Source organism: Procambarus clarkii, chromosome 24 (genome assembly GCF_040958095.1).
Source record: "Procambarus clarkii isolate CNS0578487 chromosome 24, FALCON_Pclarkii_2.0, whole genome shotgun sequence".
Lineage (NCBI taxonomy): Eukaryota > Metazoa > Arthropoda > Malacostraca > Decapoda > Cambaridae > Procambarus > Procambarus clarkii.
In genome coordinates this window covers 47,976,573-48,001,550 of record NC_091173.1, presented here as the reverse complement: position 1 = coordinate 48,001,550, position 24,978 = coordinate 47,976,573, and positions in this window count along the sequence as shown.

The following is a 24,978-nucleotide window of genomic DNA, read 5'->3' as shown; positions in this document are numbered from 1 at the left end:
TTTACTACTAGGTAACACGGGCATCAGTGTGAAAGAAACTTTTTGCCCATTTGCATCCGCCTCCACTGGGGATCGAAACCGGAATCTTAGGACTACGAATCCGAAGCGCTGTCCTCTCAGCTATCAGGCGCCTCCAGAGGTAATGCCGAATGTGTTTGCATCAATCAAGCTATCTAGCTCTTTAGAGAAAGTGCTGAGAATGAGAAAGGTATCATAAATCTTGTACATCAACTATTGGACTTATGTCAACCTTAGGACTTATCAGTTGACTCCTTGCAAACATTTATTTTAAAACTCGAGTCACTGTTAAAATCCTTCAGCATTGAAGTGGATCAACCCACTGCTGAGTGGATGACTAAAATTGTCATCCAAAGAAAATTGTCTAGCGAGGTGCTAAATGAATTATATTCATATCAGAATAATACTGTCCTGGTAATGCAAGATATATTAACAGGTTTGCGTATTACAGTAAATAATAGACAAGCAAACTAGGCACTTAATCGACTTGAAAATGGTCCAGGACGGACCGAAACGTCGTCGTCCCTCATTTTCTAGTGCGTGGATTGGTCAACATTCTTCAGCCACGTTATTGTGACTCATCGTCTGCATAGGCACTTAATGCCACCCCTGAATCAACAGAAATTGTACCCACATTAAATTCCTTAACTGAAACTCCTAAAGTGGCCCAGTCGTTAGGTAATAAGGGTACTAATAATCAATGTAATACTAACAGGTCAAACACTGATTTATCAGTGAGACGTAAGAGTACTATAAATACCCCCAAGAGCTCAATAAGTGCACCCAAGAACCCAATAACTACTCTCAAGAGTACAACAAGTACTCACAAAAAAATAAACTAATAAATACATACAAACAACAAAGCGTTCAAAACCTGTAGACAATGTTTCACCTAAACCGGTGAACCTTAAACATGCTGTAGGCTGGGGGTTGTGTTTGTTTTGTCAACAAAAACATTCTTTATATAAATGTATAAATTATCCTAGTAGAGACATCCGAGTCAGACGACTCAAACAGTTACACAATGTACCAGGTGTTTCAAACACATAATACTAAAAGCTGTAAGACCCCACTGAACACATGCAATAGGTGTAGAAGGGGACAGCATCATGCTGCACTGTGCAAATTTATTAAATCAAATTATACAAATCACAAGGTAAGAGATAGAAGTCTCAAACAAGTTTAGTGTTGCAAGGTGTGAGAAGTTTACATCATACAATAACCAGCATTTCAAGTAAATGCAATATTGTCCACTGCCCAACTCCAAGTCAAGAATAAAAGGACCAAGATCACCATTCGTGGCCTATTCGACTAGGGACCCAGAAAAATTTCATAACTCAGAGAGCGGCAGAGTCACTTAAATTAAAACCAATCACACAGGTGAAATTAAACTTGTCAGGGTTCATGATAAGTAGAGGACCCCGAGAATATACAGTAGTACAATCCCTCATACGCCTAGGTGGTTATGTCAGGTGTTATGATTCCAGGTAGCTGAAAAACGAGTCTCCCCCTGAGAGTTATTCTGCCAGGCCAGGCCTAACCTAACTAAGAGGTCAAAGAAATATAGACCTGGAAATACATATAGTAAACACTTGATTAAATTTGACGACTAGATTAAAAGTATGGGCAGTGAATAAGAATATAAATAAATGACTTGACGTGAGATGTGGAGAATTTGCGTGAGGTGTGAGGCTCGCTTCAGAGGGGTTTGACCTTACTTGAGCTGCAGAAATTGTGAGGGGAGGTTGTACTCCGTTTGAGCCCCTGTTGAAGAAGAGCCCCTGAGTGATATACATTCAAGAAGAAGGAAGTGGACAGACGTCTCGCTTGTGGAATAAGTCTGTGGACGTGTCAGCTCAAGTCACGGACTGCAGGGAGAGTGTGGAGCAGTCTTTAAAGCTGTTTTGTTGGCAGCTTAGAGTGCCCTGGTGGTGACCGCTCAGACAATGAATGCCACGAGCGGACCAAATTCTGTGGTAAGCCATTTTAAACCAGTTGACAGTGATTGCCTATGGCGGTCGTGTGCCCAGCGACCATAGGAAGTGTCTATTGATATATTAGGCATATTTTATTAAGGCAGAAAGCCTAAATAAGAGAATAGAGATGGGGGAACCAGCTGAGGAGAGGAGCAGCACATCCTCTCCCGCCGAAAGCTTGGAGGTAACTGACTGGGCCCAGTGGCTGGCAGTCTCAGGGGGACCACCTCGGGAGGGTGGAGAATGGACTTGCCCGGGCGTGGGGGGAGTCACCTTAAAGCAGGTGGGAATCAGAGGGATGTCGAGTGGAGACATTTATTGTGCAGTTTATTTTACTTATATGTTTGTAGAGGAAGATCTTTATGGCGTGTCAATGGGTTGCAGGTTTGTCTGGAGAAGGAATTCCTGAGAGAACTTCGAGGTCAGAGGAGGAGTCTGTGGATGGAACTCCAAGGCTATTGAAGAAATACTGAGCTCTGTGGAAGAGCAGTCCTATACTGAGGAATTGGACCTCAAGCTGTGAGAGGAGAAGCAGTGGAGTGGAGTTTCACGGACTTCTGTGATATCAGTGGTGAAGCATCATTGCTGTTCAGGGAAAACTTTATGGTGCAGCAGCCTGGAAGAGCTATAGAGGATCATGGTAAATAATTGTGGAGGAAACTGGAGACGTTCTTGGTAGTGGACCTTTAGATGTAGAGAGGAGGTTCTTAATGTCCACTGGTAGAGGGCTGATAGCGTTCGAGTGTCATTAGTGTTACGAACCCTTCGTAACCGGGTTCTTCATAATCTCTATGATCCTACTCAAGTTCAGAGTAACCTAATCTTGGTGGGAATATAGTGTAATGTTTAAAGGTAAAAGTGAAAGAACACTTAAATAACCCATTATTATTTTCCCATCATCATTATAATATTTACAAGTCTATGCGATGTCAACCGAATTGGCGTTGCTAGCCCTTACGCTAGCCTGCTTCACAGATGACGACCACAAGGTGCCTCTGATGAGGTCTTTGTTGCGCACCCGTTGGTACGCACAAGCAACAAAGTCGGCAACGCCTGACCAGCCCCACTGGCTGTTACCTTCCAGAAACGTAGTCTACTCAACCGAAGCGTTCATCTAGTCTCACTGGCTAGCACCTCTGGGAGTGAAGTCTATTGCGCTCAACCACAGCGCTCGACCAGCCCACTTGGCCAGTCTTTCCAGCAGTAAAGTCAACAGTGTTTGACCAGCCCACTTGGCTAGTCCATCCAGGAGTAAAGTCCACAGCGCTCGACCAGCCCACTTGGCTAGTCCTTCCAGAGGTAAAGTCCACAGTGCTTGTCCAGCCCAACTTGCTAGCACCTTCAGGTCGACCTACATCTTCCACTTTCCCGGCTTCATTCACTTCCCTAGCCTGCCTCTGGTTACTCGTCACCTTTCAGCCAATCAGACTAAACGATGGGGAACTCCATTTAATGGGAGGGTCAACTGCTGTAGTTTGGCGCCAGGATTGTAGATGGCACCAAGGTCCGTGACAATTAGCGTGCATGACGCAGTGGAAGGTGAGTGATTGGACGTTTGATTCAAGGAATATTTACATTGATGTTTATGTTGTTGCAGCCTTAGGCTGGATTCCTTGTGTATATTTATATATATTCTAGGGCTGATAGTGCTATATTGTATTACTAGATTTAACCCACTAAGTGAGGTTGGTAGCATTAGTGGCGAGCCAGGAGTTGGGCTACCACTTGATATAAGCAGCTGATAGAGTCCTGATGGGATTAAATGCAACCTGACTATAATAGCATAGTGTTGGAGTCATATTATTATTCTTGTATGTATGTTCAACATGTTCACTGTCTAAGTAAATGTATATAGTTTCTTGTGTTTGCCCATGTCCTAGTGAGGTTTCCCAGAAAGTAGGAGAGAAAGAACCACAGCTGTAGATAGGGTGGTACAGAATTATAATTAAAAAAAAGGTTGGAGTAAGGAGGTCATACGAACCAAGGAGAGAGTGGGAAGTCACAGCGGCTCGAATTGGGTGTGTACACGTGACAACGAGGCCAGTGTTGGAGCCGCACCCCCTAAATGTGTGACGATGAGCCCCTCTCCAAGAGCAGGAAGCATACAAGGTGATCTCCTGACCAAAGTACAAGCACTCTATGGGTTTTGGTTGGTTATATGGAAAGGACGTACACACCCTACGTACAACACACCTTATAATATTTGGGGGCCTGTGTCCGGGAGAGTGAACTGACACACCCACACCCTGTCCGGGAGTGGATTGATACACCCTTTGTGGAAATAAGTTGACTTTGTGCTCGCAGGTGTATATTCTCTCTCTTGGGAAGACTCACAGGACACGATGGATAAGGTGCAAGCGTTTGTGGAGTCAGGCAGGCCTGAGGACTTCGAAGGTTGCACCAGGGATCAGTTGAAACAGCGGAAAGATGTGGCATCAGGGTGAAGGCATCTAAATTGGCTGGGATGAAGGATGAGATCCGGAGGCAGCTCAGAGCCAAGAGTGAAGCGACAGAACAGGGAGCCAAGAAAGAAGCTGAAAGTGGAAAGAAGGATGATGGGCAGGATGAAGTGAGATCCCAGGAATCAAGTAGGAGTAATAAGAGTAGCCGCAGATAGCCGCTACTTCATCCCAGTGGCAGGAGTAACCGGAATAGGAGCTTGGAAAGATTGCAGTTAGAGCTCTAGATGCAGAGTGAGGAGAGACAGTTCTAACTGGAAAGGTTGAAGTTAGAACTGCAGATGAAAAATGAACAGGGGAAAGAAAAAGAGAAAACCGGACTGGAAATGGAAAAGAGGAAACCAGACTGGAGGTAGAAAAAGAGGAAACCAGACTGGAGGTAGAAAGAGGAAACCAGACTGGAGGTAGAAAAAGAGGAAACCAGACTGGAGGTAGAAAAAGAGGAAACCAGACTGGAGGTAGAAAAAGAGAAAGCCATACTAGAGGTGGAGAAAGAAAGAGAGGACCAAACAAATGCAGATAGAAGCAAATACAACCTTAGCTGAATAAAGAATTGAACATGGGTTGCCAGAGAGCACCACCCAGGTATCACACCCATCAGATAATAGGGTTAGGGAAAAGGATATTCCCCTGTTTGTGCCCGAAGAGGCAGAGAAATTCTTCGAACATTTCGAAAAAGTAGCCAATATCAAGGAGTGGCCAGAGGAGGAATGGGCCCAACTGGTTTTGTTGAGACTGACTGGCGCAGCCACTCGTTATTCAACAACATTGTCATAATCTTCTTGTTAACGACCTGATGATCCGCTAGTTATGTAACAATATCATTCTCGGTCATGACGAACAAACCTCAGCAGTAAACATGTCTTTTTCAAGAATTCGTATCCGTCCCCGTTATAAATATCCTCTGTCTTACATCTGCGTTGAACGAGAACTCATAGACACCAAATCATGGACAGCCAAATCACATGGCCATCAACCACCAACTGGAGCAGCCTATCCTCCAAACAAAGACCCAAAATCCATTCCATGCAACCGCCAAACCCCCTTTTTATGAATGAAAAACGGCGGTTTACACATGATTACCAACTGGTGACGTCCGAACACTTCCGGAACAAATGCTTCGCTGACGACTTTTGTTTGAACTACAACTCTGTAAATGCTTCACCCACATACTACAAATAATTGCCAACAGAACCTAAACACCTAGCCTATCCTAACCAGTGCCTAAATATGACCAATATGCTAATATATAATAATATTAATTTATATGAACAAATTTTCTTTTGAATAAACAGAATGTTAAAATTGATGAATGCCCTTTTGGGGTCGACCGCTGGATAGAATGGACTTGGTCCAAGGACGGGTTGACTGGTGTGTGTCAAAGCACGTCTTCGCTCGTCGGTAGTCACTCCCAGTCTCCTTCTAATAATTGCTAATTAACAATCTTTTTCTCTAATCCAAAAGTAAGTTTAACGAATGAGTTTCCACCACTCGTTATTCAACAACATTGTCATAACCTTCTTGTTAACGACCTGATGATCCGCTAGTTCAGTAACAATATCATTCTCGGTCATGACGAACAAACCTCAGCAGTAAACATGTATTTTTCAAGAATTCGAACGCAACTTCGTCGAGTTCCAGATTCAGTTGAATTTATAAGGTTAACGAGTGAGTTATTAGCCAATTTACGAACTCAGCACCAAAAACAATTTTCGTAATCATGAAAGGAATGAGAATATAGTCAGAGCCAAAGAACCTGTAGCAGCAATGAATACAAATGTGGAAAAACGAGGACCATCCGAGAATCGCCCATATCCTACCCTGTGGGAGTTGCTCCTGAGCTACCGTGCAGTGAGGACGTGTCGCCTGGTCGCTCCGGTTGTTTGAGGTGGTTACCGTTTTCGCCGGCAGGGGGTGTGGGTGTCTCTACCCTCCCTGCTGTTCCTGGTGGTGTGGACGTGGCGCTTTTACGATGGGCGGCCATCTTTCCCCTGTCGTGAGGGTAAACTCCATCGGTTTGGAGTTTACTGACCGTGCTGGATACCCGCTGGTGGACGTGGCATTGAGTGCCATGCTTCGTGTCCCGGTTGGGGACGTATATGGCATTGAGCTGGTAACTGCTCACCGTGTTGTTGTCAAGTTTGTGGGTGAGGCGGTGTACCGTGCTTTCTTACGGAGGTACGAGGGACGTACTTTGCAGCTACAGGACGGCACCGGGTCTGTGACCATTTCAGACCGTAGTGGTGTTGTGACGTATGTCAGTGTTCATGGCGCCCCCATGGAGTTTCCTGAGACTCTCCTCCGGCGATTCTTCCAGAGGTACGGCTCTCCGTCGTCAGTGTGCAGGTGAACTCACTGTCGTCTGGCACGTATTCGGGTGTGAAGACCAACATTCGGACCCTCGGGATGCGACTGAGGTCGGACATACCGTGCTCTGTCCGGCTGTTGGGGTACTACGTGTGTGTGTTTTATGCCCGGCAACCCCGTACTTGCTTCCGGTGTGGCTTGTTGGGGCATCAGGCTGCCGGGTGTACTGCTGATCCGGTCGCTCCTGTGAACTTGTTCCGTGAGGAGGATTTCCCGCCGCTCCCTCTGGAGGAGGACTCCGGGGGTGAGGAGGTGAGCGTCCCGTTCGCTGCTGCGGCTCCCCCAGTGTCACCTGACGTTCCCCCGGTTGTTGCAGACCCTCCTCCGGGTGGTGCGGTGCCGTCGGATGTTCCTCCTGACCATGTCTCTGGCCCTGCTCTTCCCGTGGACCTTCCTGGTAATCCCTGTGGAGCGTCGCCGTCGGCTTCCTCGTCTTCGACTGTGGACCCTGGCCCTGCGTCCTCCCCTCGGGTTCCTCCTGTGCTGGGTGCTGGGGTGGCTGCGGTGCCTCCTGCTGTGTGTGGTCCGGTTCCCCCTGTGGTAGAGGCTGCTGCCGTTCTGGGACGGGCGTCGGATCGCCCGGTTCGTGAGGCCCGTGGTTCTGGGTTCGCCTCCGGCTGTGAGGATGTGCGGCCTGTGCCCAAGCGGTCCAGGCGTTCTTCTACTGCTTGGGCTGATGCAGAGGACTACGACGCAGGTGGAGCTTCGAGAGATGATGTGGCGCCTCCGGGTGCTTTGCGCTCTACGACTCTGGTGGTGGCTGACGTCCATGTGTCTGCTGTTGACGATGTTTGTACCTATGATTTACCTCCTGTTCTTTCTCCTGCAGAAGGTTCTCCGCAGTGGGGGGTGGTTACTCCTACTGACGTGGATGGTGAGAGTTCTGGTGCGCGCCGAGGCATCAAGCTGGTACTGAAGAAGGATGCCAAGCGTGGGAGGTCCCGGCAGGAACAACGTCCGGTGGTTGACGTGGAGCGCTGTGGGGCGGCCGAGGAGGCTCCCAGTGCGCTGCCCATTGCCCGGCCTCTTGGGAAGGAGCCTCTCCCTCTCGTCTTGGCCTCCGGAGTGGCGCATGATGCGCAGCATCCTTTGCGTTTTGACATTATTGACCGCGTGCATCCTGTTCCGTGGTGCCCTTCTTCCATCTGGGTACAGCGGACTCGGTGTTTTGTTGTGGGTGTGCCGGAGTTGATGCCTGATCCTCGTACTGTTAATACTGTGCCTGTTCCGGATGACGTCATGTTACTGTGGAAGGCGTATTGTGTTCGGTTCCCGGCGGCGGAGTGGCCGGATAAGTATGAACAATTTGAGTAGTCTGTGTGCTTGCTGTGACCTGTGGTTTGTTTGCAATGTATTGTACCTATTGTGCGCCCTTCAGGCCGGTGTTGTGTTTTTCATGACTGTTGTTTTGTTTGTATTTATTGTATTTCCGTTACCCTTCTGTCCAGTATTGTTGTTTCTTTTTCCTGTTTTTCATTGTGTTTATGTTCATTGTTGTGATTTTGTTGTCGGCCCTTCAGGCCGGTATTTAGTGTATTTGTTACTTTGTGTTAATTTGCTTTGTGCTTTTGTATTTTTTTGTCTGATTGTTTGTTATTGGTTTCTTATTTTATTATATTTATTGTATTGTATTTATTCGCATGTTCGCATTTAAAAAAAAAAAATAAAAAAAAAAAATATCCTACCCTGTGAAGGGCCCAGCCATCGTTTGCTAGGAGCCATTGACCCAGCCTAACAACCGATGGATTTCCCTTTGTGCCAGATGTAATTAAGAAAAAAATCCCATATTTATAAAATTTAAAAGATTGCCTTCGTGTGGTAACAAATCAAATAATTAAAGCTCTGATCTCCTAAGGCTAATAAGGGTGGGTTACACTTGACGGGTTCCTCACAGTGTGTACAATATTATTTACCAGAGTGTGAGACACAAATCCATCCTGGCAATATCAGCGGCCGACGAAAGCAATCGTCAGCAACTTATCAAAAGAGAGCTTACCGAGTAAGATGTGAACCTGACCATTGGTTACTTAGTAATTTTGTGATAAAAATACATTTGCTTGGTGTTGGATTTATGGCCTGTTTTTCCTTAGGAATGATTTTTATGGTAACAACAGTAGCTTGTTTACCAACCATCAAGTATTCTGTAGTCCACAAAATAGTCCAGCAATAAAGTTCATTGCCAGAGTAGTTATCATTATATGCCCTTTCTTTTGTGAGCGGTGTTTATAGTGAAAAACTGTGTACACCATTAATGTTGAGTTTTATAACGAAAAAAAAAATTATGTTGCAAAGGCTGCAAGTAGGTTTTATAGTGTAAAATAGAATCTGTATGAATAAAAATGTAAATGTTTGTTTGTTCAAAATTGCTAATCTCCGAAAGATCTTCACCGATGGCTTTGAAAATTTTACACAACGTTCCATTCGCATATGAGCGTGTTTTGATATACCTACTATATAGATATTATTCTGTGACAGGTAAAAACATGTTTCTTTAATGTGTTTTTCATATGGGTTTTTCTTGTGTGGGAAATCTCTGAAACATCTTTATCGATTGCTTTCGAATTTTGACACAAAGTTGCATTCCAATACCTGCATGTTTTTATATACCTACTATATACATGCCACACATGTGACAGGTCAAAATATGATTTTTTTTTAAACACCGCCATCTGTTGCACATAAAAGAAATACTCCCTGTAATCTCTTAAAGCTCTTCGTCGATTGCTTTGAAATTTTGACACAACGTTTCATTCGAATATACATGTGTTTTTATATACCTACTATATAGATGCCACACCGGTGACAGGTAAAAACAATTTTTTGGGGGAAAAAAACAATGCCATCTTTTGTACGTAAAAGCAACACATGCTATTCTATATATGTTACGATTCCATTTCAATGTGTCTGATGGCATTGATAAATGAACTTTTTATAGATTTTGATTTATTTTCATTTTGTTTTAATTATTTTGTTTAACTCTGCATTGGAATTGAGCTGTGTTGTTTACCATACCGTTCATTTCGTGTGTATAGTTTTTTTAAATTTTTTTATTTTTTTTTATTTGGATTTTTTTAACTGTTCATATTTTTCAGTGATGGGAACATCAGATCATTTGTTGTTGTCATTTTTCTGTTGGGAACATCAGATCATTTTGGAACACATCGGTCGATGGAGTGAAGAATGGTGGGGAGGACTAGGGGACAATATTGGGGGATGGTGGGGAGGATGAGGGGACAATGGTAGGGAGAACAAGGGTAGAGAGCAGTGGAGGATGGTGGGGAGTATGAGGGGACAGGAGAGGGGGGAATGGTGAGGAGGACAAAGGGATAGCGGAGTGGGGGATTGGGGAGGGTGAGGAGGACGGGAGGACAGGGATGGGGGAATTTTGGGAAGGACGAGGGGACGGAGGAGCGAGGGATTGTGGAGAGGACGAGGAGAATGGGGAGTGGAGGATGGTGGGAAGGACGAGGGGACAGGGGAGTGGAGGATGGTGGGGAGGAAAAGGAAACATGGGAGGGGTGAATGGTTGGGAGGACGAGGGGGACGGGGGAATGGGAAATGGTTAGGAGGACGAGGGGATGGGGGAGGGAGGAATGGTGGGGAGGACTGACAGACAGGGAGTGATTGATGTGGCTCAGCAACGTGCATGCGTTGCTGAACCAAAACAACGCATTGCTGGATAAAGCATGTGTATCAATAATTTTGTTTCTCTCCATAGGTGCATGCGCTGAGGATGAATTCAGCTGCTTGGATGGTTCTAGATGCATACCCATGAATTGGCAATGTGATTTCGGACGTGGCTGCGATGATAACTCCGACGAACTTTCTTGTGGTAAGTCAGGATGTGTGTTGCACTCGAAAGACTTCAGTCAAATATCAACATTTATTAATACCTAATATTTCATAAATATTACTTCTAAATGTTCTTGGCTTGAAATAGGAGCGGCTAGTACGATCATTCACAGATCCATAGGTAACTTGAAAAATGATTTGTTATCGTTAAAATAAAGGAAATGTTAAGTTTAATTCTTAATTTGATAAATCAAACAAAAGATAATAATATCTTTGTCATATATTCTATGTTGTTGTCCTCTATTCTACTTACCAGTTTTAGTTGAGCCAATAATTTTGGAAACTGTAAATGGGATTAGTGGGATTAAAATTTGCCACATCTCCAACTATTATCCATGATACCATAAAGAGAAATATTGTATTATAAAGAAAGCAGAATAGAATTCATCAGATTGTATATTGCTCCAGAAAGCAGGCGACGTGACAGCATCATGCTGCACTGTGTAAATTTATTAAATCAAATTATTGTAACACGGATAGGTATTGGCTCTACTTTGTCCTTTACCTAGCCCGTGCATATGTGTACTTAAACTTAATTCCAAGGGACCCCAGAGCTAACTCTCAGCCAAGTGCCACGCCATGTGGTATTAGCCGCTCGATCGGCTAAGATTCTACAGCCACGTGACGTCGTACTAGGTTTCTAGCAAACTCAAGGATCTCTTTACGCTGCCGCCACCAGACCATTAACCAAAAGCTGTCATTTAATCGATGTCTGGACCAATTAATCAACCATTCAGCCCTTGGGGCTTAATCACCAAATTACTTGGAAAAGGGAGAAATAAATTTACGTTAAGTGTGTGAATTACAGAAAACAAGGGGATATTTTAGCTCCTAAACTGGCCTAGGCTTACAACGCAAATAAACCCAGACTGGTAGAGACCAAATGGCAAGGATATCAACACATGCAAAGTTATTAATGGAAATAATAAAATACCGAGGAACAATCTAATCATTTATTTATACAAATCTAAAAAAAACTAATAAAAATCACTCTCTGACTTAACACTCCCCAACATGACTATCTAAAACTTTTAATATTCCCTACTGAGACACGAATGAATTATTTCCCTATAACAAAACTCAGCAACTTTTACCTTGACTATGGAACCAGCTGATGGAATGCTGATCTCGAGAGAGGTGAGAATGATTGACCTCTCCAGTTGCTGACCGAACCCACACTGACCCGCCTAGCCTTCCTCACAACTGAGGCTAGTGAGTATCACTCCGCCAGGTCTAATAACTTTACTAAGCAGGGTTTAAATTGAACAACTAATCTCTATTGTACTGAACAACCCATCTGGTTGAACTCTTATAAAACTGGTGGTAATTGTACAGGCATCTTAGGGAAAGGCTATTTCCAATTACAGTATTTGCTAGTGATCTGAATTTGAACTTTGTGAATTACTAATGTGATCACTCTCATGGGCTGCGTGACCTTTGACATGGTGAGTCATCCGGGACCCAAACTAGTCCCTCCACATGTCGTCATTTCTCTGCTTGTATACGACACTTATCTCCACCTTCATTCTACATACATGTAAACCTAACACACCTACATAAGCCCAGTTAGTTATTACTGCATCATATTGACATATTCATTAAATGTTGCTTTAAAACAAAGATGACAATCTTGTATTCTAAAGGTGTTAATCCCTAAATCCCAGGAGAGATAACTCATGCTTCCAAAGTCGGGTCGACTACCTTGTCACTGCATATTTTGAACAAGGGCGTATGCCACAGCCTTCCACACAATCACTTATTTAAAACAGCTTCAGTTGTTACATTATACAAATCACAAGGTAAGAGATAGAAATCTCACACAAGTTCAGTGTTGCAAGGTGTGAGAAGTTTAAGTTTTGTGCGGGATATCCTGCACAATAAGTGGAGTAAGAGAAGAATATATTGCAAATTGAAAGCGTGAATCCTTTAAGAACGTCCTCTAATATATTTTGTTAAACAGCACGATAGGAATGCTGAAACATTGGGGGTTGGTTAAATTATGATAGATATATACTTATGGCTACAGCGAATCCTTGTAAAGATTAAATGACAATACCAAACTCATTTAGTTTAATACACACACACACGCACACATACACACACACACACACACAACATTGCATTGTATAATGTAACTGAACAAAAGGGCGTGGAGGAACTTCCGGAATAACAGAACACCAGAGAGCAGAGAGAGTTACCAGAGAACCAGGAATGAGTACGTCAGGGTGAGAAGAGAAGCAGAGAAAAGTTTTGAAAATGATATAGCAAACAAAGCCAAGAGCGAACCAAAGCTACTCCACAGTCACATCAGAAGGAAAACAACAGTGAAAGAACAGGTATTGAAACTTCGAACAGGCGAGGACAGGTATACAGAGAATGACAGAGAGGTGTGTGAAGAACTCAACAAGAGGTTCCAGGAGGTCTTCACAATAGATCAAGGTGAGGTCACTGTGCTAGGAGAAAGGGAGGTAAACCAGGCGGTCTTGTAAGAGTTCGAAATTACGAGAGAGGAGGTCAAGAGACACCTGCTGGATCTGGATGTTAGAAAGGCTGTTGGTCCAGATGGGATCTCACCATGGGTACTGAAAGAGTGTGCAGAGGCACTTTGCTTGCCACTCTCCATAGTGTATAGTAAGTCACTGGAGACGGGAGACCTACCAGAAATATGGAAGATGGCGAATGTGGTCCCAATATACAAAAAGGGCGACAGGAAAGAGGCACTGAACTATAGGCCAATGTCCTTGACTTGTATACCATGCAAGGTGATGGAGAAGATCGTGAGAAAAAACCTGGTAACACATCTGGAGAGAAGGGACTTCGTGACAAATCGCCAACATGGGTTCAGGGAGGGTAAATCTTGCCTTACAGGCTTGATAGAATTCTACGATCAGGTGACAAAGATTAAGCAAAAAAAAAAAGGGCTGGGCGGACTGCATTTTCTTGGATTGTCGGAAAGCCTTTGACACAGTACCGCATAAGAGGCTGGTACAAAAGCTGGAGAGACAGGCAGGTGTAGCTGGTAAGGTTCTCCAGTGGATAAGGGAGTATCTAAGCAATAGGAAGCAGAGAGTTACGGTGAGGGGTGAGACCTCCGATTGGCATGAAGTCACCAGTTGAGTCCCACAGGGCTCTGTACTCGGTCCTATCTTGTTTCTGATATATGTAAATGATCTCCCGGAGGGTATCGATTCATTTCTCTCAATGTTTGCGGACGATGCTAAAATTATGAGAAGGATTAAAACAGAAGAGGACTGTTTGAGGCTTCAAGAAGACCTAGACAAGCTGAAGGAATGGTCAAACAAATGGTTGTTAGAGTTTAACCCAACCAAATGTAATGTAATGAAGATAGGTGTAGGGAGCAAGAGGCCAGATACAAGGTATCATCTGGGAGAGGAAATTCTTCAGAAGTCAGAGAAGGAAAAAGACTTGGGGGATGATATCACGCCAGAACTGTCTCCTGCAGCACATATCAAGCGGATAACATCAGCGGCATATGCCAGGCTGGCCAACATACGAACGGCATTCAGAAACTTGTGTAAAGAATCATTCAGAACTTTGTATACCACATATGTCAGGCCAATCCTGGAGTATGCAGCCCCAGCATGGAGTCCATATCTAGTGAAGGATAAGACTAAACTGGAAAAGGTTCAAAGGTTTGCCACCAGACTAGTGCCCGAGCTGAGAGGTATGAGCTACGAGGAGAGACTACGGGAATTAAACCTCACTTCGCTGGAAGACAGAAGAGTTAGGGGGGAGATGATCACCACATTCAAGATTCTGAAGGGAATTGATAGGGTAGATAAAGACAGTCTATTTAACACAAGGGGAACATGCACAAGGGGACACAGGTGGAAACTGAGTGCCCAAATGAGCCACAGAGATATTAGAAAGAACTTTTTTAGTGTCAGAGTGGTTGACAAATGGAATGCATTAGGAAGTGATGTGGTAGAGGCTGACTCCATACACAGTTTCAAGTGTAGATATGATAGAGCCCAATAGGCTCAGGAATCTGTACACCTATTGATTGACGGTTGAGAGGTGGGACCAAAGAGCCAGAGCTCAACCCCCGCAAACACAACTAGGTGAGTACACACACACACACACACACACACACACACACACACACACACACACACACACACACAATTACTATAGAGACTGAAATTGATAAAAGTTTTAAAATTCATAGATATACTTATTCATAGAGAAGATTTTTCACTAAAGTTTAATGGTTTATATATATATATATATATTTATATATATATATATATATATATATATATATATATATATATATATATATATATATATATATATAATATGTCGTACCTAGTAGCCAGAACGCACTTCTCAGCCTCCTATGCTAGGCCCGATTTGCCTAATAAGCCAAGTTTTCCTGAATTAATATTTTTTCTCTAATTTTTGTCTTATGAAATGATAAAGCTACCCATTTCATAAAGTATGAGGACAGTTTTTTTTTATTGGAGTTAAAATTAACGTAGATATATGACCGAACCTAACCAACCCTACCTAACCTAACCTAACCTATCTTCATAGGTTAGGTTAGGTTAGGTAGCCGAAAAAGTTACGTTAGGTTAGGTTAGGTAGGTTAGGTAGTCGAGAAACAATTAATTCATGAAAACTTGGCTTATTTGGCAAATCGGGCCTTGCATAGTAGGCTGACAAAAGCATTCTGGCTACTAGGTATGACATATATATATATATATATATATATATATATATATATATATATATATATATATGTCGTACCTAGTAGCCAGAACTCACTTTTTGGCCTACTATTCAAGGCCCGATTTGCCTAATAAGCCAAGTTTTCCTGAATTAATATATTTTTTTCTAATTTTGTTCTTATGAAATGATAAAGCTACCCATTTCATTATGTATGAGGTCAATTTTTTTTTATTGGAGTTAAAATTAACGTAGATATATGACCGAACCTAACCAACCCTACCTAACCTAACCTAACCTATCTTCATAGGTTAGGTTTGGTTAGGTAGCCGAAAAAGTTAGGTTAGGTTAGGTTAGGTAGGTTAGGTAGTCGAAAAACAATTAATTCATGAAAACTTGGCTTATTAAGCAAATCGGGCCTTGCATAGTTGGCTGAGAAGTGCGTTCTGGCTACTAGGTACGACATATATATATATATATATATATATATATATATATATATATATATATATATTGTTGGAGATTACTACTATTATTACTCTCTCTCGTGGTGAGCCACAGTTATAGTCAAGGTCACTCACCGTAGCCCTGCGGGTCTTCACTCTATCCTCGTGGCGCCACTGTACGCCAGGAGAGTATCCCAGTCAATCCCAACCGGCCTCTGATTGAGAAGGAGTGGGAACACGACTCGTTCACTTAACTGTCATGTGCCCGCCCCAACAATAGGGCTCTACTATTAACCACAAGGTCGCCAACTGGTGTTTTCGGTGTCCAGTAACACGTCCGTGGACTGGTTGAGTTGCAGTCACCTTGGCAAGGTCACACAAAATAGATCAGGATATCAGGCAGGTACTTACTTTCATCACTCTCTGCTTTCAGGTATATATAGCCACAAGATAAATGGAGGGGATGATATAAACACAGAAGAATTTTGTACTTTACTTAAAACTCATTCAAAAGGCATCACAAGGTCATATCAATAATCAGTCAGCTGATCTAGGCGGGAGTCGTCCGTTCCCACGAATAATAAACACTCGCTATGGCGGCAACACTCCCCCTCTCGTCACTGTCAGAATCAGCTGGGCGCCTACTCTCACGCGAAAGTTTGTTGCTTGTTTCTCTAACGTCACGCACGCTGTTTCTCTAAGTTCTCAAAGATCACTAGATATTCGAACACTCGATATTTGTGACAACAGCTCGTAATAATTCGCTACACTGTTTTCGGTCTTAAACAATTGTTTCTATCATAAACGCGACAATAATTCACTGTAATAGTATTGCACACTGCCCTTTGTATAATGATAACTTTTGAAGTATTTAACACTGGAGTTTTCAGTATTTCCTTTCGAGGGCGTTAACACAATCCATCACTTCACACACGAATGATTGTCCAATGCACGAACATAGACATATATAATATAGATAAATCAAACATCAATAAATGGTCATAAAATAGTTACTGGGCACATAGCCCAACTTCCAAATACTGGCATAATATTATATATATTTTCTAACTATCAGATTATATTAAAATCTAATGAAAGACATTCTCCACACAGTAAATTAATCAATAAATCCGGCTGCCTGCACACACCAATAATAAACATGAATATCGTGAGTACTCTTGATAGTACTACTCTGCACACTGGTGCCTTACTGTGATATAGGTGAGCCTTGCTCACGACATACAAAATCCTCAGCATAAATAATATAGCTGACGAATGGGGAATTGGGAGGGAAACTAGAAACACCTACCTCCACCTATCCTCCGATGAGAGTTGAGTTGCAGCTCCTGGTCCTGGCTCCTGCCTCGTGTAGGGAACGCCCCCACATACACGTTGTCGTGTCCTCCAGGAAACTCAACCAATGTCCCACGGTAATCGCGTCGTCTCCGTGCCTTATCCTTGCAGGTCCGTGTTCCACCTCGACTTCTTGTAGGGTTGGAGTCGGGCTCCTGGCCGTCGTCTTCTCCCAGCCACGGCTGTTCGCCTACTTCTCGGCTGCAGTCGTTCGGGTTCCCAAATAGTCCTCTTCCTTCCTCTGCTACCCAGTGGCTCTGGTTCAGCCACTATGCCGTCACGAATGGGTGAACTGCCTCAGACGTCACATACGTCACTGCACAGACTTCACTTCTTCTTGCACAGTACCTGTCCTGGAGCACTTGTTGCTCACTAACCGTCGATTCCCTCTCTGGTTCAACACATGAACGAAGGAAGACCTCACAGAGTACTGGCTGACTTCAGGTGACGCGTAAATCCACGGGAGCGGGAAACAACTGTCAAACTGACAGGACCAATCGTCGCACGTCCAACCTCCTTGACGTGTCGTGTCTGACTGATGGCGCCAACGCGGCGCGCTGCCCGGACCCCTTTCCTTCGTGACGTCACATTCGCCACGGGAGGTTTTCATTGGCTCCCGATGCCACATTGCTGTCGGTGACCAATCCTGTGCCACTGACGTCACACAGTTTTGGCGGGGAATCAGGAGAGCCAGCGCCATCTTGGCTTCCTAAAGGGCCAAAACCACAGGCCAAAATATCATTGTTTCACAAATTTCTCGACACTCCGAGAACACTCCACTCTCCCACATATATCAACTTGATGCACTCGACGTAGAGAACGCTTGGGCAAAGTGGACATGACTCTTACTGCAGGCGTGGGAGAAATATAACGGGGGGAACACCGTCACATACCCCTCCCCTTAAAATAAGAGTCATGTCTGGTTAGTGAATACAGGATAGGGCATCTGCTACCACGTTGTCCTTCCCCTTGATGTGCTTGATTTCCAGCCGATACTCTTGCAGTAACAACGCCCACCACGTCAGACGTTGGTTGGAGTTCTTCATCTTGTACAAGAAGGTGAGAGGGTTGTGATCTGTAAAAACCAGAACAGGTCTCGCCCCTCCTCCCACGTACACATCAAAGTGCTTCAGGGCCATAACTAGTGCCAATGCCTCCTTCTCAACGGTGCTATAGGCCCGCTGGTATTTTACAAACTTCTTCGAGTAGAACGCTACTGGCCTATGCACCCCATTCCTTTCTTGAGCCAACATGGCCCCTATCCCAACGTCGCTGGCGTCCACGTAGAGGATGAATCCGGCTGTGAAGTCTGGGGATATTAATACCGGGGCCTCCGTCAACAATTTCTTGGTCTTTTCAAAAGACTCTTGGCAGGCCTCTCCCCATCTCCATCGTACATTCTTGGAGAGTAGCTCGGTCAGGGGGTGCGCTACCGTGGAGAAATTCCTGCAAAACCCACGATAGTACCCTATCATCCCTAGGTATCTTAGTAACTCTTTGCGCGTCCTGGGCACGGGGTATTCTTTAATGGCGGATACTTTGTGTTCAACAGGGGTGACTTCACCTTGGCCGATGTTAAAACCAAGGTACTCTAAGTGAGCTTTCCCAAATTCGCTCTTTGCCAAATTTACAGTCAAATTAGCCTCCTCTAGCCTTCTGAACAATTCCCTGAGTCTCTCCAGATGCGTCTTCCAATCGTCGGCATACACGACGATGTCATCGATGTAAACCGTGCATCCGGCGGCACCCCTCAACAGCTCATTCATCATACGCTGGAAGCAGCTGCCGCTGTTTTTCATTCCGAAGGGCAACACCTTGTACTGGTACAGCCCGTCAGGAGTCGCAAAAGCTGATATCTTCCTGGACTCAGGAGTCAAAGAGATCTGGTAGTACCCCTTGAGCAGACCGACCTTGGATACGTACCTTGCACTGCCCACCTGGTCAATGCAATCGCTCACTCTTGGCATGGGGTGAGAATCAGCCACTGTGACGGAGTTCACCCTCCTGTAATCTGTACAAAAGCGGTAGGTTCCGTCGCTTTTCCTCACCAACAAGCCTGGGGAACTCCACTCACTCTTACTGGGCTCCGCAAGGTCGTTCTCAAGGAGGTACTCCACCTCCTTTCTCATCAGCTCTCGCTTCTCCGGGCTCACCCTATACGCGTTTTGCTTGACGGGCCTGGCGTCCCTCACCTCTACCTCGTGCGTTACACTCCTGTGTCGTCGGGGCACGTCGGTAAAGAGGGAGGCATTAGCCCTCAGTAGGTTCATCAGGTCCGCGCTCTGTTGCCCTTCCAGATGTAGTAGCTTGTCTTCGATCTTCGCCAGACTCTCAGTGTTGGTGAGACGGGTGCCGTCCGCCCTGGACCACTTTCCTTCCTCCTCCGGGAGTTCTTGGTCCACCTGCACGCATAGCACCGTCTTCTGCTGGGGTTCTCGGGTCACCGCTCTGTCCTGCCTGGCGGTTCCTCCTTCCACAGGGAAGAAAGGTTTTAGGCGGTCTACGTGACACACCTGTTTCTTGCGGGGTCTATCCGGCTTTCCAATTTCGTACAACACTGGACCCAACCGCCGCAACACCTGGTATGGTCCCTCGAACCGCGACTCGGTCACCCTACCTTTACCCGGCAGCAAGACCATCACCTGGGACCCGACCTGGAATTCCCTCTGTGTAGCTCTCTTGTCGTACCACTCCGACATCTTACGCTGCGCCTCCTTCAGATGTTTCCCAGCTAGTTCCTTCGCTAGACTGAGATGCTCTTTGAACTTCTGGACATATTCGTTCACCTTTCCCACGGTCACTCCCGGTGTCCATTGTTCCCTCAGCATGGACAGAGGACTTCGAACTTCGTGTCCATACACCAGCTGAAAAGGTGAGAATCCTAACGATTCTACCACCGCGTTACGTATGGCAAATAACGCGGGGTATACAGCCTCATCCCACTCAGCCCCCTGTTCTGCGCAGAACACTCTCAGCACGGTCTTCAAGGTGGAATGAAATCTTTCGATCGCCCCCTGCGACTGCGGTCTGTAGGGCGACGACCGAATCTGAGTCACTCCCCATCCTGCCACCGTTTGTCGGAACCACTTAGACTGAAATATACTTCCGCAGTCTGTCTGTATCTCTCTGGGCATCCCCACCCAAGAGAAAAATTGTTGTAGTTGTCCGGCTACTCCTTTCGACGTTAAACGTCGCATTGGGACGGCTTCTGGAAATCTGGTGGATGCACACATTATTGTCAACAGGTAGGTATTCCCTCGCTTCGTTCTTGGCAACTGACCCACTCCGTCGACTAACAGACGCTCGAATGCAGGCCCAAACGCTGGAACAGGGATCAATGGGGTCTTCGGTATCGCGGATTGGCTCTTCCCGGCCCTCTGGCACGGTAAGCACGTCTTACAATAACGCCTCACCTCGGCGTCCATACCTGGCCAGTAGAAATAATCCCTGATCCTTCGCAGCGTCTTGGTCACCCCCAGGTGACCTGCAGAGTCCACGGAGTGTGCTAGATCCAACACGGCCGCTCTGCACTGGGCCGGCAACACTACCTGGTGTCTCGTACTTAGAGACTGTTCTCCGGCCTCCACCCTCACAGGTCTCCACTGCCTCATCAGCATGCCGTCCTGTATGTAAAAATGGGCAGCCTTCTCAGGACCAACACGTCCTCCTTTGGCCTCACGAATCAATTCAGGGAACTCCACCTGCTGCAACTCTCCAAGACGAGTACGGTCTGCCCCTAGAGAACTGGTGAGGGTCACCTGCAACTCACCATTCGGGCTGCCTTTCGCCCTCCGCTCGTTCTCCGGGTCCTATGAAGAGGTGATCAATTCCCAGGCTGTCGGACGTCTCCTCAGCCCCATCAGATCCACGACCTCCTAGTTCTTCACTCAGTCTCGGTATCACAGCACAAACTGGGAACGCCACCGGGGCGATTCCCTCCTCGTCCCCACAGGCGTCTAGCACTCCGCCCGTCTCCTTGTATTGCTCTAGGCACTCTTCGCCTTTCACTAGATTCGGAAGGACATATCCTCCACATGCGTCATTCCCCAAGATGACCTGTGCCTCCATCTTGGGCATTGATGCACAGACCCCCACCACAAGGGTCTGGCAGCCATAATCAGAATTCAAGGTTACCTGGTGTAGGGGCATCCTCACTGGGCCTCCCACAGTGGTCACATTTGCCACCCCCACATTGGCACTCTTGTAACCCTCGGGGAACAGGGTTTCACTCACCAGGGTAAAATCGGCCCCTGTGTCTCGTAATATCTTCACCGGGATGGGGTCTGTGTCCCCCATCCTTACAGTTCCCTGACACACGAATGGGTGAACTCTCTTCTCCCCATTCAGTACGAGTTCATCCCGCACCCTCTCGGCCATCTGGTCCTCGAACCTCACTAAAGCAACATTCCTTCGCTGCTTAGGGCGTCTGCATTCCCGCGCGACGTGTCCGATGATTCCACAATTGTAACAGTGCACCTTCCTCGTCGGAGACCATCCGCCACCGCTCGTCTTAGCACTGCCTCCAGAGGCCGTCGCTCCCTGTGTCTTTCTCGTACCATTCGACGACTCCTTTGTCGCAGCAACAGCTCCCGAGTTCTCAGCTTGGTGCTTCTTTATCGGCTCTGCAGCACCTTTTGATCCTCTGTTGTCCCAACTTGAGAAGTGGGACTTGGGAGAACTCGCTCCTGTCCTCCATCTATCCGTCCTTCCATAATTCCTACTGTTTCCGGAGTACACGGGTGGTCGGTGCTGTCCCTCTCGGCTTGGGCGTAAGGCTTCTTCTAGCATGTCGGCTCTGTCAGCTGCAGCTCTCAGGTCCCTTATGTCCGCCTCCTTCACTCTCACCCTGATCTCAGGAGAGAGCACGGACATAAACTTTTCCATGACCATTAGCCCCTTTACCTCTTCAACCGACCTCGCTCCTTCAGAGTCAAGCCACTTAAGGAACTTTCTTTCCATGTCCCTCGCCGTCTCCGCATACGATTTTCCTGGCGACCGGGTACATTCTCTAAACCTCTTCCTGTAACATTCCGGCGTGAGCTTAAAAGAATGGAGCACAGCTCTCTTTACCGCGTCGTAGTTGGTGCACTCCTGGAAGTCGAGCATAGTGTAGGCTTCACGAGCTTCACCTGTGAGCCTACCTTGAACTAGCTCCGCCCACTCCGCCCTCGGCCACCTCTTTAAAGCAGCAACTCTTTCCAAGTGGTCGAAGAAACCTTCGGCTTCATTTGGCACAAAAACCGGCAGATCTCGCTCTCTCACTCGTCGGTCTTCCTGTTGTGGCGGGGCAGGGGGTGCTACCCCTAGTTCAGCTCGTCTCAGCTCCACATCCCTGTTGGCTTCTATCTCCTGTTGTCTCATTCTAGCTTCTAGCTCGTCTTTGCGCTGCTGTGCTTCTCGCTCTTCACGCTTCAGCTGTGCTTCTCGCTCCTCACGCTTCAGCTGTGCTTCTGCTTCTCGCTCTTCTTTGCGCTGCTGTGCCTCTTCTCTCCTCAGCTGCGCTTCTGCTTCTCGCTCTTCTTTGCGCTGCTGTGCCTCTTCTCTCCTCAGCTGCGCTTCTGCTTCTCGCTCTTCCTGCTTCAGTTGTGCTTCCAGCTGCAGCTTCATTATCTCCAGCTTAACGCTGTGCCTGCTGCCGCTGGATCCCCTGCTGCTCCCACCGATGCTCAGGTGTTCTCCCACACTGGCAGGTGTCTGTGGTCGTTCCTCCTCCAAAGCTTCGTCTCATGCTTTGAGCTGTGCCATTATTTCTAGTCTTCTTTCTCCTACTCTGGGAGATCTCAGCTTTATTCCAAAATGGTCTGCTATTGCCTGCAACTGTGCCTTGGTGCCCCCTCCAGCACCTGTTCGTCTCTAGTGTCAATAAACCTTGTCACTTTATCATCCTCCATCTTGTGCTATGAGTAATAACCTGCACCTGATATCTATTAACACTGCCTACTACCACAACTGCAACCTTTACCTCGATCGTGATCCTGGCAAGGTCGCCAATGTTGGGGTTTCACCTCTCTCTGTGAGCAACCGTAACTGTACTTAATCCTGGCAAGGTCGCCAATGTTGGGGATTACTACTATTAATACTCTCTCTCGTGGTGAGCCACAGTTATATTCAAGGTCACTCACCGTAGCCCTGCGGGTCTTCACTCTATCCTCGTGGCGCCACTGTACGCCAGGAGAGTATCCCAGTCAATCCCAACCGGCCTCTGATTGAGAAGGAGTGGGAACACGACTCGTTCACTTAACTGTCATGTGCCCGCCCCAACAATAGGGCTCTACTATTAACCACAAGGTCGCCAACTGGTGTTTTGGTGTCCAGTAACACGTCCGTGGACTGGTTGAGTTGCAGTCACCATGGCAAGGTCACACAAAATAGATCAGGATATCAGGCAGGTACTTACTTTCATCACTTTCTGCTTTCAGGTATATATAGCCACAAGATAAATGGAGGGGATGATATAAACACAGAAAAATTTTGTACTTTACTTAAAACTCATTCAAAAGGCATCACAAGGTCATATCAATAATCAGTCAGCTGATCTAGGCGGGAGTCGTCTGTTCCCACGAATAATAAACACTCGCTATGGCGGCAACACTCCCCCTCTCGTCACTGTCAGAATCAGCTGGGCGCCTTCTCTCGCGCGAAAGTTTATTGCTTGTTTCTCTAACGTCACGCACGCTGTTTCTCTAAGTTCTCAAAGATCACTAGAAATTCGAACACTCGATATTTGTGACAACAGCTCGTAATAATTCGCTACACTGTTTTCGGTCTTAAACAATTGTTTCTATCATAAACGCGACAATAATTCACTGTAATAGTATTGCACACTGCCCTTTGTATAATGATAACTTTTGAAGTATTTAACACTGGAGTTTTCAGTATTTCCTTTCGAGGGCGTTAACACAATCCATCACTTCACACACGAATGATTGTCCAATGCACGAACATAGACATATATAATATAGATAAATCAAACATCAATAAATGGTCATAAAATAGTTACTGGGCACATAGCCTAACTTCCAAAATACTGGCATAATATTATATATATTTTCTCACTATCAGATTATATTAAAGTCTCATGAAAGACATTCTCCACACAGTAAATTAATCAATAAATCCGGCTGCCTGCACACACCAATAATAAACATGAATATCGTGAGTACTCTTGATAGTACTACTCTGCACACTGGTGCCTTACTGTGATATAGGTGAGCCTTGCTCACGACATACAAAATCATCAGCATAAATAATATAGCTGACTAAAGGGGAATTGGGAGGGAAACTAGAAACACCTACTTCCACCTATCCTCCGATGAGAGTTGAGTTGCAGCTCCTGGTCCTGGCTCCTGCCTCGTGTAGGGAACGCCCCCACACACACGTTGTCGTGTCCTCCAGGAAACTCAACCAATGTCCCACGGTAATCGCGTCGTCTCCGTGCCTTATCCTTGCAGGTCCGTGTTCCACCTCGACTTCTTGTAGGGTTGGAGTCGGTCTCCTGGCCGTCGTCTTCTCCCAGCCACGGCTGTTCGCCTACTTCTCGGCTGCAGTCGTTCGGGTTCCCAAATAGTCCTCTTCCTTCCTCTGCTACCCAGTGGCTCTGGTTCAGCCACTATGCCGTCACGAATGGGTGAACTGCCTCAGACGTCACATACGTCACTGCACAGACTTCACTTCTTCTTGCACAGTACCTGTCCTGGAGCACTTGTTGCTCACTAACTGTCGATTCCCTCTCTGGTTCAACACATGAACGAAGGAAGACCTCACAGAGTACTGGCTGACTTCAGGTGACGCGTAAATCCACGGGAGCGGGAAACAACT